The sequence below is a fragment of the Octopus sinensis genome, linkage group LG11, assembly GCF_006345805.1.
Source record: "Octopus sinensis linkage group LG11, ASM634580v1, whole genome shotgun sequence".
Taxonomy (NCBI): Eukaryota; Metazoa; Mollusca; class Cephalopoda; order Octopoda; family Octopodidae; genus Octopus; species Octopus sinensis.
Genome location: NC_043007.1, coordinates 48,237,492 through 48,258,401, shown reverse-complemented (window position 1 = coordinate 48,258,401; position 20,910 = coordinate 48,237,492).

Sequence of the window (20,910 nt, the reverse complement as noted above, 5' to 3'; positions counted from 1 at the left end):
CTTAGCGGCATTTTATCCGTCTTAGCGTTCTGAATTCAGATTTCACTGAGGTCGACTTTGTCTTTCGTCCTTTCAATAAAAAAAATTACTAGTTGAGCACTGGAGTTGATGTTATCGACTTATCTTTTCCTTAAACTTGCTGGCCTTGTGCCAAATTTTGATCCCAATATCTAAGACTGCATTGTACGTGACCTCTTTTAAGCGATAGGGTGTAATTTGAGGAAGAGTTGGCAGTCTTATTTCCTGAGCTCTATCCCATTTCCTTGGCTCATATGATGAGGGTTAGGGTTAGGGTTATTGTCGATGTTAGGGTTAGGGTTATTGTAATTGTCGATGTTTAACTTAAGAGATAACTCTTTTTGGACGACTATGCTTGTAAAACCTTCCATCTGTGACCACGCCGTCTTATCTTTTGAGACATAATGTATCTGTGCCTACGTTGTAGAATATATCTTTACCTTTTTTCTGACAGTAGGGTGTGATTTTATAGTAATTTCTTTGCGATTTCTAGTAAATGAAGAGATCACATATAAATACCTTGGTCATGATGCTTCATTGTGCATGCCTGATTGAAGTAATTGGTTCTTGTTATTTTATTTTATTTTATCAGTTTCCAGCTCCTTGACAGAGGGACAACCGAGACTGATGGAACAAACAATGACTAACGAATTATTTACATATCGGAGATTTGCTTCGAATGTCTACAACGGGAAAAGACTTTGCTTCAGGAAATCCCAAAACAAGCTGGTGGCGTGTAAAAGGACGACGGATTAAGATTAGGTGTAGTCCACTCACTAATCTAGCTTCCACTCAGATTCTGTCTTACACAATTTCACTCGCATCACTGTGTTCTGTTCGAATCTATGGTAAAATACATTTGTCCAAATAACCGTGTGGTGGGATCGAAACCAGAATAATGTGATTTCAAAATAAAATAACCTTGCCTGCGCTCGATGTGTTTTATCAGTTGTAAATAGTTTGTTAATGAATGTAATTTTATGTTTTGTCTTTATATAAGTTAATTGATTTTTATCCTTCTTTGTTTAATTAAATTTGGCATTTTTACCAAACCATTTCTATTAGTTTTGCGAAAGTTAAAAAAAATGTAAAAGTTATCCACTCTCGTCAAGATGATGAGAGTTCAGATATTCTGAACGAAGGGTGGATGTCTTGTCCAATGTATGTTAATATGAAGTTGGCAAACTAGCACTTACCTTGCTTTCATATTTGTGCTTTGAAGATGGCAACATGCGTGATGAAAATGTCAGTTACCTTTTTATTTCATTGCTTTTTTCCCATGTTGACGAAATGTATCTTATCCTCTTTCTGCATTAAACAAATGCATTATTCGGGAATATAAATAGCTGAATTCTAATCGGACACATTGTTTGGGAATATAAATAGTTGAACGTTAATGAGAAGTATTATTTAGAAATATAAATAGCAGAGATAGTAGAACACGAAGCAGATGCATCATTAGGGAATTTAGACAGCTGTACATTAATCAGGCGTATTATTTGAGAATATAAATTGTCGAACACTAATGAAACGTATTATTCAGAAATATAAACAGTACATCGTTAAACAGCAAGGTTCTGAACTGAAAGATACCATATACACTCCATTAAAACTTGTTAGGAAAGTTTTCTATTTCTTATCGCCACCCCTCTTTATTTGTGTGGCGATAGAATTGTTTGCATTCATATAAACCTTCTTCCTCCGCCATAAGACTGAACGAATTTAAAAAGTATAAAATGCTAGCTTAATTTTATTAAGCATGGTAATTAGTCCGTCCCCTCTTCATTTCGTACAGCACCCACCCCACTTGCAGTGTTTTTTTTTCTTTTTAGAGACGGTATCGAAGCAATTTCTAAGAAACAAGAGATTTGTTTACCGAAGGCTTTAAGGGATGAATTTAAACAGTCCTTAATAAAAAAAGTTATACAGTAGGGTACATATATATGAAAGGTTCCCTGTACGAACTAATTGAATAATGAAAGGTTTTTCTGTAGAAAATTAAACTCAGGTAACGAGCTGAAATGTGATCAACGAACAACGAGCATACTACGCACGAGTATTGATTAGGAAGCCATTCGCTTAGCGAGTTGGAATTTGGACAATAAACTACAAGGAGACTACATACGCAAATAAATGATTGGGAGCCCATTCGCTTAGTGGGCTGGAATTTGAACAACAAGCCACGAGAAGACTACAAACACATATAAGTGGCTGGAAGAGCGTGTATAAACGTCCATGTACGCATTTCATGTAACTTGCAGGTTTTCATATTTCATATGGAAATAAATAAATTCTCTCATATTTTTGCTAAAAGACAAAGAGAGAAACACATGCATGCATAAATACGTATATAGCTATGTATTTGCTATTGATAGATGAAAAAATAAAATATCATTTCAGGCCTTTATATGGAATTTTGGTCTGGTGTATTTCAATTACTCAGCAATTTGGTTTTAAAACACAGGACTCTGGGACGGATTACGTCCGTATACTGAAGCTCCGCTGTACACGAACACTAATAATTACGTGTATGGTATTTTAGAGATGAAAATATTTAATAGTCTGGAGTCAGTGGTTACTGGAAAATATGGCTTTTTGCTGAATGAGATGTACTGACGTGTCCTTTGGCTTATATCATCCTGTCCACTCCTACTTTCGTTTGTAATTATTTAAGATTCCTAAGTGTTATCCTCTAGTTTTTCAGTGAAGTCATCACATCTGTCGGAAGGGAGGATTTTCATTAGTAATAACAAATTTTATATCCTATTAACAATATTACCAACAGAGTGAATGTTGTACCAAAGAAAATAAGACAATACACAATCCTTCAAGTATTTTGGGGCAATTCAATGTGAGACAACGGCGTTTAACAAAGAGGTAGTCATAGAAAGCAATAGATTGGAAGAGGAATTAGTAAGCTAGAAGCGGTAATTAAAAAGATATCTCAACAACATACTGGCGGTAACAATGGTCCTCGACCATTTCTTCAATGCGAAACACGATGGTTGCATTGTCAAGGAGAAAGTTCGTGCGCTAAAACATGAACGAAATGAAGCCGTTCAATGGGCTTGTGTGATGAAAGCTTGATGTGGTAAAAAAGTCACAATTCAGTCTTTGACAATTTAGTATGGGAGCTTACTGCGCGCTTCCAAGCAAATGTGTGCAGCCTTCCAGCAGTACCTTGCGCAACTCTTCAGAGAAAGCGATAGGTGACAAGAATTATGGACCTTAATACTTACCTCTACTACTTGCCACGATTCTTAGCAGAAGAGGCAAGGCACTGTGAAAAGCCAACAACAACAACTGAAATACAAGAATATTGAACAGTTGCTCAAATTGTCCAGCTGAATGGTCTGTCCTATGAGTTTTATGGTGATATGCCAGAGCTGTTCGTCAACCTCTTGGCAAATGTCTATCATAACTGGCAAGATTTCTAGTTCGGTGAGCCGGGGTTTGTTAACGTTGCTGTGAAAAGATATATAGATAATATAGACAATTTCAGGTCCATAATTCTACTAAATACAGAGTTTTAAAATTTTGGCCAAGGTGTTATGAAAGAGATTGGCGTTTGTCGTTGATGGTTTTGTCGGAGAAGTTCAAACGAGTGCAATCCGTAATAGATCTTTCAACGACAACCTCCACCTCATGCCTTTCATTATAGAGGAAATGTGTGACAAATCTGGCACCGGCAGGGCTCTGATTAATTTGGATCAGTCGAAAGCCTTCAATAGAGTTGACCATCGCTACCTGGCAGGTTTCAGTGGCTGGATCGCAGCAATACACAGTGATGCTTGCTCGGTGGTCAAAGTAAACGGCCGCCTCTCAGAACTGTTTCATATCGCTGGCTCGATCTATCAAGCATGCCCTCTCTCATCGCTTCTATATATTCTGGTGCTTGAGTCCAGCCTTGGCTGCGGAAGCTGGAAAGGAGCATCTCAGTTAAACTGGATGCGGGATAGCTGTGTTAATGTATGAAGATGACATCGCCTTACTGTTAGACACAACGAAAGTTCTGGTAGTCGATTCCATTTTAAAGGAATAAAAAGTGATGGCAAGAGCAAAGATAAATCCGAACAAGTCGGTAGACTTGCGGCTCGATACTTGGAGAAGCAAGTCTATGCTATCGAACAGCATAATAGGTCGATGAACAGTAATGTTGCTTGGAATCTGGTTTGGCTCGGATATTTACGTGGACAAGAACTGTGACGAAGTTACAAGTAGGGTGGCTAGAATCACTCAAAAGGTGCGTTTCCTGTGGAAAGAACGCGACAACTCTTCAGATGGTCCATTTCTTAGCAGTGTTTCTGGAAGGCGACCTTGGCATGTTATGGCTGATGATGCGCAAACACAAACTGCGGATACGCCAATTACAGATTTTCCTAGAGAGTGAGCAGGTGTGGACTCCGTTTGCAAGCCACGCCTTTCCACAGCTCATCTCTGACGGAGCTGCAATCCTCAGTTACGAAAAGCATAAGATTGGGCGCCTGACACCTGAAATGTCACGAGGCACTCACCGCTCCTAACCAGTCGGATAATGCGATCGGTGGAAGTTTTACGTTATAGTGATAGTTAAGAGCGATGATGTTCTCGGAGAAATTATATGCGTCGACGAAGCTGAATTAGAAGGATTGAGGCAAGACACCTTCCTCTTCGGTCAAGTTCCCATCGATTTTTAAGGATCCACTTGGAAAGGAAAGTGAATTTGGAGAGGGAAGTGCTATCTCGCATTGAATTTGTGAAAAGATGGGTGACTGTGGAAAAAATGTTTAGGGTCAATGGTCCTACTCTAAGTATGCACTTGTAGATTGGAAAACAACAGTTAGGCGAGGGCTCATGTCTTTAGTGGCCAGAGTAATCTTGGACTCGTGGGGTTCCTAGATTGGCTCTAGTTGGAGTTTCTCCTGTATCAGAACTGCACCATTTATGCGTTTACATGCTTTGTATACTATGTATATTTTTATCTCATTTCACTATCTTTTCTCTTTCCTTTCTTTTATTTTTTGTGTAAGCCCCCTCACAAATTGTAAACACCTGGAATCATCCTCGATCTGCTAACTGGCATATGCATGACGATGTCATAACTCAGAACAAAGATTGGGGTGATATAAGATTAAGTAGAGCTCACAAAACTCCTGAATATTATTAGGATCACAGAATGGTTCGCAGTAAAGTATTTGTCAAACCATATACAAAGAAGACATTGAGATCCAATATATCTCCGAGAATAATTGTGTTTTCTTTAAAAATCCTGAAACGACACAAAATTTTGAAACACATCCAAATTCAAAACTTAAAAATATAGAGGAAAGTTTTGTGACATAATCTTCGTGACAGCATCAAATTATATGCTGCAGATGTTCAAGGATTTGTCAAATGTAAGCACCAATATTAGTTCGATGAGAATGATTCTGAAGTCAAACCTCTCCTACAATATATACACAAAAGATACAAAAAAAAAAACAAAAACAAAAAAGCAACTCAACATCACTGAAATCTCTGTACATTTCCTCTAAGAAAATTGGTCAGAAAAAAATGTGAGATGAAAAATTCTTGGTGGCTAAAAAATGCTCAACCATTGGAAACTGGCTGCTAGCTCCTACAGCTTCAGACAATTGCATGATAGTCTGAAAATGTATTTGGTCCCAAAATGGGCGGAATATATTCTTTCTAACGAAAGCTTAAACAATGAAACGCTTAAACAATGAAAAGATTGGCTAAACGCTTTAAATCTGTAGTAAATCAAAAATCCACTACCGATCCTGAAGTAATCAATGAAATCCTTCAGAGGCCTGTAATTGAGGAACTTGCGGAAGATACTTTCTGAGAAGAGATAAGAGCTGCTGTTAAAAAAAATTTCCAGTGGTAAAGCTCCCGGACAAGATGATATCCCGATAGAAGTGTACAAACATGGTGGTAGATAGCTTGTGAAAAAAAGCTACGCGAGTTGATCTACTTGATCTGCAAAAGTGGATCCGTTCTCCAACAGTTCAAAGATGCATTTATGACGAACTTGTACAAAAACAAAGGGAAGATGTATGTATGTGATAATCACAGGGGAATTAGTTTGTTGTGCATAACTGGAAAATTCTTGCGAGGGTGATTATTAACCTTATAGATAAGCATGTAGTAAACAGCATATATCTTGAATTCTAATGTGGATTTCAAGCTGGAAGAGGTACAGGTGACATGACTTTTACCTGTCGGTAAGTTCAAGAAAAAGCACGTGAGCAAAATACTGACTTGTACATGGTCTTCGTTGCCTTGACTAAGGCTTTTGATACAGTAAATTGTGAGGCGCTTTGGAAAATTGTGTCAAAAGTTGGTCTTCCTGACAAGATGATAAGGGTAATAGAATCTTTGCACAAAGGAATGAGGGTAACAGTGATATCTAACGGTCAATGTTCAGAAGCATTTTCTGTTTCCACAGAAAATAAACCGAGCTGTTTTTTTTAGCCCAGTACTATTTGCCACATTCTTTTCCGTAATGCTCCAACATGATTTTAGGGATTAACATGAAGGTGTAAAATTTCGGTTTCGCACAGACTAAATGTAAATGGGCAAAGTTTCAGATCAAAGAAAAAGATCAAGGAAGAGATTGTACGTGATTGTCTGTTCGTTGATAGTTGCATTTTGATTTCTCATACATTTTAAGGAATTCAGGAAACAGTCGACAGGTTTGCTGCAGCAGCTCATGCATTTGGACTTACTCAGCATTAAGAAGACTGGAGTTTTATTCTTGGGACAGAACATACTCAAGATTCAAATGTGATGATCGACGGTATGCCTCTCAAATGGGTCAGGTCATTTAAATAACCTGGATGTCCAATAAACTTTAAGAGTATTCTTCATGATGAAATAAATATTAAAATATCTAAGGTTACAAGTGTTTTAGAAAACTTTCCCATTGCTTGTGGGGTGAACACGGTATCAGTTTTTAAATTAAAGCAGGTGTATACAAATTTTGTATTTTGAGCACGCCTTTGTACGGGATAGAAGCGCCGAGTCCCTACTACAGACATATAAGGAAACTTGAAACCTTTCACATGTGCTATCTGTGCAATACTTGCAACATAAAATGGCAATTCAAGTGACACAAGGCTTAAATTCTGTACAGGCTTTTCTCACATCATTGTTAGCACTCTGTGTTATTTTCATTGCTGTCTTATTGTCCTTTTATACACTTTTGTAATTATGTATGTCCTTTTGTAGTAATGAGAAAATCATGGCTCTACGCATGAAATTAAGAGATGATCGCTATGTGACAATTATAAAAGTATATGCACTGACTCTTGATAGCAGTGAAGAAGCAAAACTCGAATTCTATGAAGCTTTAAATGTGTGTTTGCATGGTATAACGAATTCTGATTAAATTATTTTGCTTAGTGATTTAATGCTTGAGTTGGCACTGATTAGAACATATACAGATGTCTTGGAAGGTATGGAGTTGGGAAAATGAACGATATCGCATTGTTACTCCGTCAACTTTGCACAGAAATGGACTTATTGATATTGAATATCAGTTTAATCATAAAGAATGCCACATGGATACATCCTCGATCAAAACAGCGGCACCTAATTGATTTTGTAATTGTTAGACAGAGATATAAAAAATATACTTAATGTGCGTTCCTTAAAAGGGGCAGGCTGTTATTCAGATAACGCACTTGTTAGAGCAAAAAAAATGACAATACATCTTAGACACAGGCAGTTTTACATTAAAACCCTACTAGAACGTATTAATCCAGGAAAAGTTTAAAATCGTGATGTGCAGGAAGCTTTCCAGGAACATCTTGCATCAATTCAAGATCTACCTTCAAGGGAGTGAACTACAAGTTATATGATATCTCTTTTGAATTCCTTGGTTACAAAAAGCTGATAATCGGGATTAGTTTGATGAAAATAATAGACTACTCTGATAATTGTGCTCTAAACTGTAAATCAAATAGGTGCACAAGGAACCAGATTCTAAATTACTTGAAGTGCTGGTGTGGATGACATTGAAGCTGAAATTCAATGACACAGACTTCGCTTGATTGGCCATCTGATAAGAGAATCTAACCAACGCATACCCAAACAATTATTGTATGGTCAGATACCAAGGAGCAAAAATGCCTCAAAGTAAACCAAAAGTGCGTTTCAAACAGTTAATAAATACCTCGTCAAAGACTTTCAATATGATGCACGCAAACTGGAAGATCGATGCAATGGGCTGATCAAAATGGAGGAGAACATCCGATAAGGTGCTGTCTCGTTTGAAGATAATAAGCAGAAACATGGACTGATAAAAAAAAAGAGGTAAAAAAGGGTTTGCATGTTGCCAGTGATCCTTCTCTCCTAACTTGTGATACCGTATTTGACTCTCTCAAGCTGGACAAGTTAGTCATAAGCGGAAGCACGTATCTAGGCCCTCTACTGACTTTTCACAGTCACAGTCTGATGAACTATCTCGCTCTGTTTGCCATAAGATCTGACAAGATACATGAAATGTCAACAATTTCCAGCAATCTTTACCGCGAAATCAAGCATTTTCATGTCGTCTGTGTAAAAAAAGTTGTAAATCTGTTGCTGGACTAAAGAGTCATTTCCAGTCATACAACATGTAGTCTATCCCAGACCATCTATTAGTAATTTTAAACCAACTATTCAATTCCATATTGCCTGCGAGTTTGTGTGTTGTTGGTTTTTAACTAGTATGATGGCTATGTGTATAATAATCTGTTAGTGCTGGTGTTGAGAAGAGCCATATTCGATTAACGAGTAAACAGTCATTACACACATACACACACACGCACACACACGCACGTACACACACACACACACACACACACACACACACACACAGACAGACACATACACACACACCATGGTTTAAAATAGCAAGAAATTTGTTATATGATTACAGGTAGCATCACAACTGGCGCCAAAACGACATATAACTATTATAGGAAACCTGCGTCAATTCACTCAGATAATAGATCGCGAGAATAGATGTCTGAATGTAGTTTAATATTTGGTTATATCTAGTTCAGTACTTGGTTGTATCTAGTTAAAATGCCTCATTGTCATGTGTTGAAACTTGTCGATGTTGGAGGGTTAACTAAACAAACCACCATTAATACGATTTTAATTTTACTGCAATAAACGTCTATTAGTACCTATGTGAAAGTTGATTAAATCGGTCATTCTGCCGCCAACACGTTTAATATATACGTAGCATTATTATTATTATTATTATTATTATTATTATTATTATTATTATTATTATTATTATTATTATTATTATAATTATTATTATTATTATTATTATTATTATTATTATTATTATTATTATTATTATTATTATTCAGTAGTCTTATTTTCATCACATGTTTTCATCGCACCACCGAGCGCAGCTCTGTGTGCCTTGGGTATGTGCTGTCGTTTGTTGTGGTACTCTTATTTTCACTGTATTGAAAGTGCTTTACGTAGGATGTGCGCGTTGCGTAGTAGTACTATTTTCTGTGTGTAATATAGATACATTCGTAAGTCCTGGTGTTTTAGTTATGTATTTTCTGTGTGTTTTTTTAATCATACCTAATGCATCTATTATTATAGGGGTTGTTTCTGTTTTTAGGTTACTTCTATTTGCAGATCTTTGTATTTCGAGAGTTTATCCCTTTCTTTTAGATGTTCATTGTCATCTGTTGAGACTGATACTTAAGTAGGAGGCATCATTTTATTGGTTGTCTCTGACAACTATATCTTGTTTTAGCCTTGATCTCTCTAGCTGTGTAAATCAGTATATCACAGAGTATTGTTGCTTTGTCATTTTCTGAGACCTTTCCTGGGATATGCTTATACCATCTTTTCCTGTCAACATTCCATAGTGCTGACATAGCTCCCAGTATATGTAAGTCCTAACACTGTCATGTCGGCCGATGTATTTTTTCTTGGCCAAGACTGGGTAGACAGAGAATTATTGTTTCTTCCCTATCACCATATATTCAGCAATTACTTGTATTTTTCTTTAATATGTGTCTCTGGTAGATTCTGATGAGGAGGCTTTGATCTTGTGCTACAATTAAAAGCCCTTCAGTCTCTGAGATTCTCAACCATCGTTGGAATTTTACTTTGTCTATTTCTTTTCTGTTTAGCTTATCCCGGTATTTGTCATTTAAGGGATTCTTTTGCCATCGTTTTATCATGGCATTTTGTAATTCCAGGTTTAACTCAGATTTTAGCTGCTTTACAGCTTTTGTTATTTTTTTATGGTTGTCAAATATTATGACCTCTAGTATTTTTCAGCTTCCTTTATGACACAAAACAGTTTTTTTTGTTTTGATCATGCTTTGTGGTTATTTGTACCAGTTTTCCTAGGTTCTGGACCAATTCTTTAACGTTAAGTACAAAGAATGCATTGTCAGAGCGAAAGGCGTGCTCTGAGAGACGAGGGAAAGAAAGTCGCTCGATGGACCCGAGTGACAGGGGCGCAACGTGGTTACGATGCGCCTCTGACACTCTTGTGTCTTTGGTGGACAAAAATGGGTTCATGGTCCTCGAGCCCGAGCAGATGTTTGCGACATTTCAACAGCAATTCGTTTAACTGTTTGGGAAAAATGGCAGTCTGGAAAGCAGAATGGACTTTAGCACCTACCTCGACGGCATTCCAGACTCTCGATAAGGTGGAATGGAGCGTTGCGACATGTCGAAAACAGCCGCGGAAATGTGGGATGCGATGATGCGCTGCCAATCGTTTGGTTTGGATGGTCTACCTTACAAACTTTGCTTTTTTATGCCAGGCATGTTTGGTGGCATCTTAGCAAATATCAGCCTTAACTGGCAACAAAACGGAAGAATTCTTTTTTTCTGTGAGTCGATGAGCGGTAAAACTACAAAGAAAGGACCTAAACAAGGGAGATCAAAGAGAAAATTTTAGCCCATAACGCTGCTGAACGCAGATTAAAAAATTTTGGCCAAGGTGCGTGGTCGACTTAGATAGACTTCGTAGGCAGGGACACTGTTACTGTGATGAGACATGTTCTGTCCTTCTAGCTATTTGTGGCACTTCTTTGTAGAACCTCTTATTTATGACCCTGCAGCAATCTCCAAATTCTTTGGAATATTTTGCTTTCAGTTTGTTGTAAGTTTGTCACGTTGCTTTTATAGCTTTTATGTGAATAGGTGAGTTATGCAGGGGTGAGACGTATTCATTTAGAGCAATGTGTATTTTTGAATAAGGTTTTATTACGTTTTTATTAATTGCGTTAATGGCCATGTAATTAGTGATGCCTTAGGAGTGCTGTTCGCATTGTTGGTCTAGATTGCTATGTGTTTTGTTTGTTGGGGTGTTTGTAATAGTGTTGGTGTAGTGTGTGTGTGTGTATGTGTGTGTGTGCGCGCGTGTGTGACAGTTTGTTGGTTTCTGTGTTTTCTCCACTAATCTCTCTCTCTCTTTTGTCTTGTACTGTGATTTTCAGTTTGTAATATTTTTCTTTTTCCTTTCATCAGAATCCATTCTGTTGGGTTTCCAAGACTGTTTTCCTTGATAAACGAGTTTTCACAGCCAAAGAGACTTGTTGCAAGAGGAGAGGTATGTCTACATAGTCGCGCATTTCTAAGCTAAACCGATATGTGTTACATGCTACGGCTGTTCATAACCGAAAAAAAAAACCCCACTCAATAAAAAATCCCGTGATGGAACGAAAGCATGCATCACCGTGGGTGATAACTTTTTGAACAAGAAGTGCCCATCATTGTTACATCTCTGCAAAAGAGTGTAGGTTCTAGAAAGACTCAAAAGTCACATCTGTCCTGCTTCTGCTCAAGAGGACAATCAAACGAGGAAAGCGCGTTGTAGTCATCTCGTGTGGTGTGGTGTGCTGTGCACGTGATGGTGGTGGTGGTGGTAGTGGTAGTGGTAGTGGTGTGTGTGTGTGTGTGTATGTGTGTGTATGAAATGAGTATTTATAAATAACTCTGACTGTATCACTAATCACGTGAACAAAAGGTTGTAAATAGTAAGAATGAAGTGTTTCCGATATTTTCTGCTACTGCCTCGCACAGAATGTTCGTAACAAAAGCCTTTTGTTATGAAGCCTACTGCGCCGGCAGCATTAGATATGGATGAGAATTCATCATCTGAATATGTGGAATGTAAATTTCCGTAGTTATTACTTAAACTAGGACAGATATATAATTCATAGATGTTCTAACCGTGACTATTCTGTCTTTTATTTCAAATAAAATGTATCTCCAACTAAGATACCTAAAATCTACATTTTTTTTTAATATTACAGGCGCAGAAGTGGCTGTGCGATAAGAAGCTTGATTCCCAACGCACGTAGTTCGGGTTGATTCCCTGTGACTGCCCGATATGAGATTGACGCCAAGATTTCGTCCGGGTTGAAGAAGATCAAATCACAACCATGCTGCACCTGTGTCCGCTCGTAGTGTTGCGAGGGATATGCCACCTCAGACGGTTAAGTAGTTCGGACAGTGCCTCTGGTGGAGATATTCGAAGCTGCGTCGAATGAGTTTGACACAAGCGTGGTGAAAGAAATTGTTACAGTTAGAGCAACTTCTGCCCTTCTGTCGCCTGGTGTACATGGCACAGGTGTGACATTGATAATCTGCGTTGTGGAGGGCTGCAGAGATAACATATATGGGCATAACGCGGGTGTATATAAATATACACGGACGTAAAATAAACGAAAACCACCTCGTTTGATTCTCCCCGCAAAAATGATTAAAAAGAAACAGAAAAGTAAAAAAAAAAAGAAAAAGAAAAGGAAAAAGAAAAAGAAAAATGAGACAGAAAGCAGTCTAAGGAAAAGGTTTGAATGATGACAAGGCAAGCATTGCTTGAAACGGCTAAACAGACCTAAGGCGGCGGCAGCAACTGTCTAATGGACTTTACTCTCCCTCCATGACCACAGCGAAAACAAAGTATTGCCAATCCTATACAACAGAGTCGGAAATTATTCTAGTGCGATCTTAAAGAGTCGGAAATTGTATGTGAACTATGATAATTTTTTCGGAGGCGTGTGTTTTAAGTACAATAGATTTCAATTCCTCAAAATATTTACTTTTTCTTGCATCAAACAATAACGAAAGTAGTATTTTTTTTCCCTCTCGATTGAAACACTAAAGTCAAAAACCTGTAAACTTGAGATGAATGATGCGAAAAATCAGGGAATGAAACGATATCTTTTGCACATCAATGCCAAATATAAAGTTATTATTTTCAGATTTTCCGGGACTGGGAGGGAAAGACAACTGATCAGCCTAGTTGTCTACTTTTTGAGTCTATCCACAGGAGGCACAACCCCCAAAACAAATAAGTCCAGTGCAACTTACAGGATAAAGTGGGAAGCCTTGGTGGATGATTGGATCAGCAAGAAATATTCAGAAACTATTGCATCCAAATTCAGAGACCTTGAATAAACTGAAGATGTCGAAACGGAGTGAGAATTGTTTAGTTCAGCTGTTTCTTCTTCGACTGTACAGTGTTGTGGACGAAAGTGGTTTGGTGTGATATCAGGTAGTCAAGTTGTAAATGAATTCCCAGGTTTAACTAAGAAGCTAAAGATACTATCCAAGCACAGAAGGAGGCTTACAAAGCTTGGCTCAGAAACACGTTTACTCTTTTGCGCATGCAGAACACTGAGGCGCGTAAAGTTGCAGCAGAGAGAGAGAGAGAGAGAAAGAGAGAGAGAGAGAGAGAGAGAGAGAGAGAGAGGAGAGAGAGAGAGAGGAGAGAGAGAGAGAGTAAAAGCGTCCAATGCTAAGCCAGGGCAAGACTTTGGGACTAAAATGGACTCTGATTTTAGATTGGCCAATAAAATATCTTGCCAGACCATTCTTGACTTCGGAACAAGAAGCGCATTTCCATATTTGCCATGAAGAACTCGACTGGAGTTTCCTCTAGAGCCGTGATTCCCAACGTGAGGCGCATGCCCCACCAGTGGGGCATGGTAATATTTTGGTGAGGCATGCTGAATTTTTATACCTTTTGTACACAATGTTTAGTATACCAATAGAGAAAGGGAGCAATTCGAGAATGAGTTATTAAAAAAAATAATTCTTTACATCCCTTCTGTGGACAATTTTATCAAATTTTGGACACTTTTGAGACAATAGGTTGTTTTCATCGTATTCATAAGATCTAATGTCACTAAAGAGGGAATAGATTATTTCTTTCGATTTAGTGGTATGTGAAAATATGTAGATAATTACAAAAGCGTATGTGAGTGTGCGTGTATGTAGTATAGAACTGGTCAGTACTGAAAGCAATGCCATCTTAATTACCTATGGAGAAATAAACTGGAGATAGACTTATGTGTGCGAGTGTGTCTAAGAGTATTGAGTCTTATCTCTGACGACAGTGAGGGATGAAAGAATTGAATGGTGGGAAATGGGTTGAAATGGAGTGGAAATGAGGGGTAGCGTCAGTGAAGGAAGACAAAGAGGCTGAAAGAGAGAGGAGGAGGGAGATAGATAGAGAGAGATTTATGGTACTGGTAACGCACACACACACGTATATATATATATGAACAGAGATGAAAATTAACTGGTCATTTTATTCCCGCCAGTCAGTTTTGTGAATTCAGCAAAAAGGTAAGAAAAACTTCCATCATTGATACAAAGGCTTTTGCATCTGAGAAGATTCACGGAATATTTTTTTTTCTTTTTGAGCATATTTTCTGAAAGTTTATACTGAAATCGTAAGGTGTACTAGCCATCTGAATGTGGCTAGCCACTGGGGGTGGGGTGTTACTGATGCTTTTAGCCCCAGGCGATCAACGTCACCAGATGGGCTTTAGACACAATTTCAGTGCCCTTGTGTTATTTGCAAAGGGAGGTCATCCTCCCTCGAAAACCTAAGTGCTACATACGGACTATAGTTTCAAGGTAATTGCCTCTCGTCAACGCATGGTAAACACCGGTTTTCGATGAAGGAGACCCCCTGCAAATAATATTTAACGTTTTTCACAGCAACCACTGTCACTGATTTAGAAAAACTGTCTGAAAGCAATAATAAATCTCTGAACGAGAAATAAACAGTAACCGCTCGACAACGTAAGGTGTACTAGCCATCTGAATGTGGCTAGCCACTGGGGGTGGGGTGTTACTGATGCATTTACTGGATAATTTTTAATGAAATTGTCTACGAATATGTGTTATATCATGTTGATTCCGAATATGCAAAATTTTGGTGGGGAAAAGTATTTTAGGAGAGGTTGGGATGGGGAATTTCGGAAAATTCACCGGAGTCCACTTCAATTCGTCTTAACTTTCAAGGAAATGGATATTTTTTAATGAAATTCTCTACAAATATATCTCGGACTATGTAGATTCCGAGGACATAGGAATTTTAGGAGAAAACAATTGGAGGCTATTTTTGAGAACAGTTCCCCACTCGTGGGTGTATCTGAACAAGTCGTCCATATTTGTTTCATTTTCTCCGTTTTGTGCGTTTGTGCATCCATAGATTTCTACTGAAGCAACAAACAAGCAATGAAGCCCTCACCAGAAAACTCGTTATGCTAAAAATAACAGCTAAAGGTTTGGTACACAGAAATATGTTATGACAACTTATCTGTTGCAAACATTTGTTTTTTCACTTAAGTAAACTTACAGGTAAACGTTTCTAATAGAAATGCAGAAGACACCAGAAGCAGAAATAAGGAATATACACGCACAGATAGACATAGAAGTGTAAAGCATAATTTGTTACATAATCTCTATAATGATATTGAATAGAATAATTTCCCGTCTGAACTATTTTAATTACACATACATATACGTGTGTATGCATGTGCGCGCGCGCGTATGTTAGAAATCTACAGATGCGCAAACGCATAAAACGGAGAAAATGAAACAAATATGGGCGACTTGTTCAGATACACCAGTGAGTGGGAACAGTTCTTAAAAATAGTCCATAATTGTTTTCTCCCCAAATTCCTATGTCCTCGGAATCTGCATAATTTGAGGTATATTTGTAGAGAAGTTCATTAAGAAATATCCATTTCCTTGAAAGTTAAGACGAATTGAAGTGGATTCCGGTGAATTTTTCGAAATACCAAATTTTTATACCCCAACCTTCCCCTCCAAAAAAATTTGTATATTCGGAATCTACATGATGTAACACATATTCGTAGACAATTTCATTAAAAATATCTTTTTTTCTGAAAGTTATGATCATCCAAAGTCGGGGGCACAGAAATCTGTAGCTATGCCGATTCCAAAATACATAAAATGAGTAGCGCAAGTAAAAAAAAATGTTCGTCAATATTTAGAGGAGTATTTAAAATTGGATTTATACTCGCTATCCACGATAAACTGCCACCAAGTTATGGGCGAGAAACTCGGAACTTGTGAATTTTCTGAAGTGAATTTCTCAAAATTTCTTTATAATCGTAATCTATGCGGTTGAAAGGTATGTATATAAAATTTCATTAAAAAAAATACATTTTCCTAAAAGTTATGAGGAAAAACTCGTATCTTGTGAATTTTCTGAAGTCCTCCCCTCACCGTTGCTTTCCGCGCATTTTTTTCATATTCGTTTCCTACACATTTTAAAAAAAATTTGTACTATTTTCTTATTTTGTTTCAGGGTAATATTGTAAACATTAACCAAATTTTGAAATTACAAAAATTAAATATCACAAGAGGGCATCAGGAATTTAGAAATGATTCGGTGGGGCATGGCCAAAAATTGGCTGGGAACCACTGCTCTAGAGAAAAGAGTATCTTTGGGAAGGGAAGAGAATACTTTGCTGATATCCTAAATCCAGTCACAATAAAATCGCCTGATGGACACGAGGTGCATCTTGGGCGAAGACTAAGCTCACTGAAGTTGAAGTCATAGAGGCGAGTAAAGCGCTCAAATGTAGCAAGGGCGCTGGGGACGATGAAATTCGGCATGAAACGCTAAAAGCCTTAAATAGAGAAGATATTCTCTGATCGACTCATTTATGCTAGGCAGTTTAGATCCAAAGCAATAGAAAACCAGGGTGATGTTCCCAATTGTTAAAGAAGGAGATAAGAGAGAGTGCTCTAATTATAAAGGAATCTCCTTGTTGAGACTCCCAGTTAAAGTCTACGCTAGGCGTCTGAAAGAGAGATGTAGGTAATTGTTGAACCCAAGCTAACAGAAGAACAAGATGGTTTCCATCCCAGATGTAGATATTTACTCTACGACAGATCTTCGAGAAATCGTACGAATATGGCCATGAGGTGTACACTTACTTTGCAGACTTCGAAAAGGCATGTGACTGCGTGTCGCGGGATATACTGTGGAGGTTTTTGCAGGAGTTTGGGATTAAAGGGAAACTTCTCATTGCCGTGAAGTCCCAAATACGAATGCTCAGAGGTTTGTGTTCGGGTAAAGGGAGCTAGATAAAAACATTTTAACGAGGGTGTAGAACTTCGGCGGAGTGCGTGTTGTCCCCTCTCCTGTTCAAAATTTCTATGAGCTGAATTGATACGTGCAGCCGTTGTGGAAGTAGTATCAAAATCACTGGATGTAGGATCCGGCAGTTAATGTCTGTAGACCACATGGTGCTACTTGACTCATCAGCTGGTGATCTCCAGCATGCATTGACTGGCGTTGCTGTCGAGTGCTGTAAGGCAGGGATGAAGAGTAAAGTTCCCAGTGCACTCTGCATTTAGTGGAACGTCACAAGACAAGTGTAGAAGCTTAAGTATTTACGAGTGATGGGAAACAGAAAGCTTAAATGGATGTTGAAATTGCAGGTGCTAGCACTGTAATGCGCCTGCTCCGGCGTTCGTCATCAGAAGAGGAGGGAGTGGTAAAAAGCCAAACTCGTTACGTTCAACCGGAGTTTTGTGCCTATCCTCACTTGTGTCTATGAATGTTGGGTAATGGCCGAAAGAGTACGATCGTGAATACAAGCGACCGAAATGGGGTTCCTCTGAAGGTTCTCTGGAATAACGTTACCCGATAAGGTGTGTAGTTCGGAGATCAGTGAGTCTCTCCAGGTTGCGTCGTCACTTCATCGCATTGAGAGAACACAGCACCGGCACTACGCAGTTGCGATTAGAATATCACAGGACAATATTCGCTACATTGATTTTTGAAGCTGAGACAAAAGTAAGATGACCGAGGGGTAGACCAAGAACGAGATGGTTGGATAATATCCATAGTCTCAGTTGTCCACGATTGGGAAACTCACCAGAAAGTGTAATGACGGTTGCATTTGATAGGGCCCTATGTAAATGGTACATGAAGACCTCCTCTCCCACGCCCTTCCCACGAATAGGGTGCGAAGAAGATGGCTAGCTGGATATATATATATATATATATATATATATATGTATATCTTCTTCGCACCCTATTCGTGGGAGGAGTGTGAGAGTAGAGGTCTCTGGGAATAAAAAAGAGAGTACACATTGCAAATGACGACCCTCACCCCACACCTACCCGAGACTACCACCCACACCCACTCTGCTCCAACCACTCCTTACAGACACCAACCCTCTCCCTACCCCACCTGACATAAAGACAAGCACAAGCACACAGGAGGCCCAAATTTCCCCAGCCTTGCCCGGTAATGAAATATATGTTATAATGTACGATGGAGAAAATGAAAAACTTGATAATGAGATAAACTGGTGGAATAGAGTCATAAAGTAGATATAACAAGAGTGAAGGGGTTGCCCGGGTATATGCGTTGTGTGATGGCAGACCCGGGGTGCCGTTCAAAATTAAAGGATTATGAGGAAGACTGTGACTACGAGTGGTGGGTCAAGAGGATAGACACCAGCACAATGCCCGAACGGGTAAGCTGTAATGATATTTTTAAAAAGTATAAGATAAACATTTTACGTAAAAATGAAAACTAGCTGTCACAAAAGCATTATCAATGGTAGCTTAAATTAATGTTTTTTTTTGTTTTTTTTAAAAAAGGGTTGTATTAACAGGTTCAATGAAGTCGCTCGGAGGTGGAGCCGAACGGCTTCATTCCATTTTTTCATTATATTAAATTCATCTTTTCCATTCGTTTTGTTTTTTAGCCCCCACCTTGTGCTGTCCACTCTGTGTACGGCCTTTATGGTCAATTTCATGAAATAAAGAAGCTTGCTTCCCAACCACATGGTTCCAGGTTCATTTCAACTGCGTTGTACCTTAGGCAAGTGTTTTCTGCTATAACCTCGGACCGATCAAGGCCTTGTAAGGGGATTTGGCTGACGGAAACAGAAAGAAGCCCATCGTGTGTGTATGTGTGTGTGTGTATCTTTGTGTCTGTGTTTGTCCTTCTACCACCAGTTGAAAACCGGTGTCGGCCTGTTTACATACCCGTAATTTAGTGGTTTGGCAAAGAAGACCGATGGAATAAGTACCAAGCTTAAAAATAAGTACTGGGGTCTATTCATTCGACTAAAAAGAATTCAAGGCGATGCCTGCGCATGACTGCTGTCTAATGACTGAAGCAAGTAAAAGACAGAAGATAAAAGAAGGGTTTTAGTTAAAAATATCGACTCCGAGGCATACTTTTAAAGCCTATTACTCATTCTATCGGTCCTTTTTTTTTACCGAACCGCTAAGTTACATACCAACCCCGGTTGTCAATCAGTGATGGGGTACAAACACATACACAAAGTCACACACACACAAATATATACTTATATATATATATATATATATTTATATATATATATATATATACGGCAATAAGAAAATGGAGGGGATCAAGAGGTAGAAGTCATCAACTTTTAGACATTATATTATGTTTATTTAATTATTAAAAAATAAAACAAAGCAGTCATAACAATATACATACGTGTATAACAGGTTATGTTTTATATATATAAAAAAATACCAGTAATTATCTATAATATATAACGTAGAACATAGAAAGTAGCTACTATTCTACTTTCTATGTTCTACGTCATATATTTTAATAATTACTGATATATTTATATACTAGCATAAGGTGACCCGCTCTACGCGCGGGTAAGAGTGTGGTTGTTATTTTCTGTTGCATCCTTTCGGTACGTAAAAAGCACCATCCGAACGTGGCCGATGGCAGCGCCGCCTTGACTGGATTCTGTGCCGGTGGCACGTAAAAAGCACCAACCGATCGTTGCCACTGCCAGTGCCCCTGCCCCCGTGGCACCTGTGCCGGTGACACGAAAAAAGCACCCACTACAATCACGGAGTGGTTGGCGTTAGGAAGGGCATCCAGCTGTAGAAAGACTGCCAGATCAGACTGGAGCCTGGTGCAGCCTCCTGACTTCCCAGACCCCGGTCAAACCGTCCAACCCGTGCTAGCACGGAAAACGGACGTTAAACGATGATGATGATGATGATGATGATGATGATTCTCCCTCTTTGTTTCTCTCTCCTTTCTCTCTCCCTTTCCCACTCTCTTACTCTTCCTTTCTCTCGGACTCTCCCTCGCTTTCTCTTACTCTCTATCTTTCTCTATCTATCTCTCTCCCATTTATAAACAACAAAAGATCTTGAGTAAATTGAGAAAGAAAGTAGTTTGAAAGATCAATCATAAATATCAGGCAGTGACAACGGAAAGGTCTGCTTCAAGGCAGACAGCAAAACGCTAACATTTAAAAGGGACAGACGAACTTGCGAGCTGAATAAAAATAATAAAATATTGGAAACCAAAGTTTGAAGGGATAGAATCTGAGGATAGTAGAGTCACCATGGCTGGCATTTCTTAACGACGGACAGCAACGTATTGACAGTTTAACGGCTGGCGTAAAATTTTGAACTTGATGTAAAAGAAAATTCGTAAACACCAAGTTTTGAAGTGATTCTTTCTCACGACAGTAGACTCACCATGGCAAGTATTCAAAACTTCTTCATCATGGACGGCAACACATTGACGATTAAAAGGCTGGCGCAAATTTTTTAGCTTGATGTAACAGAGA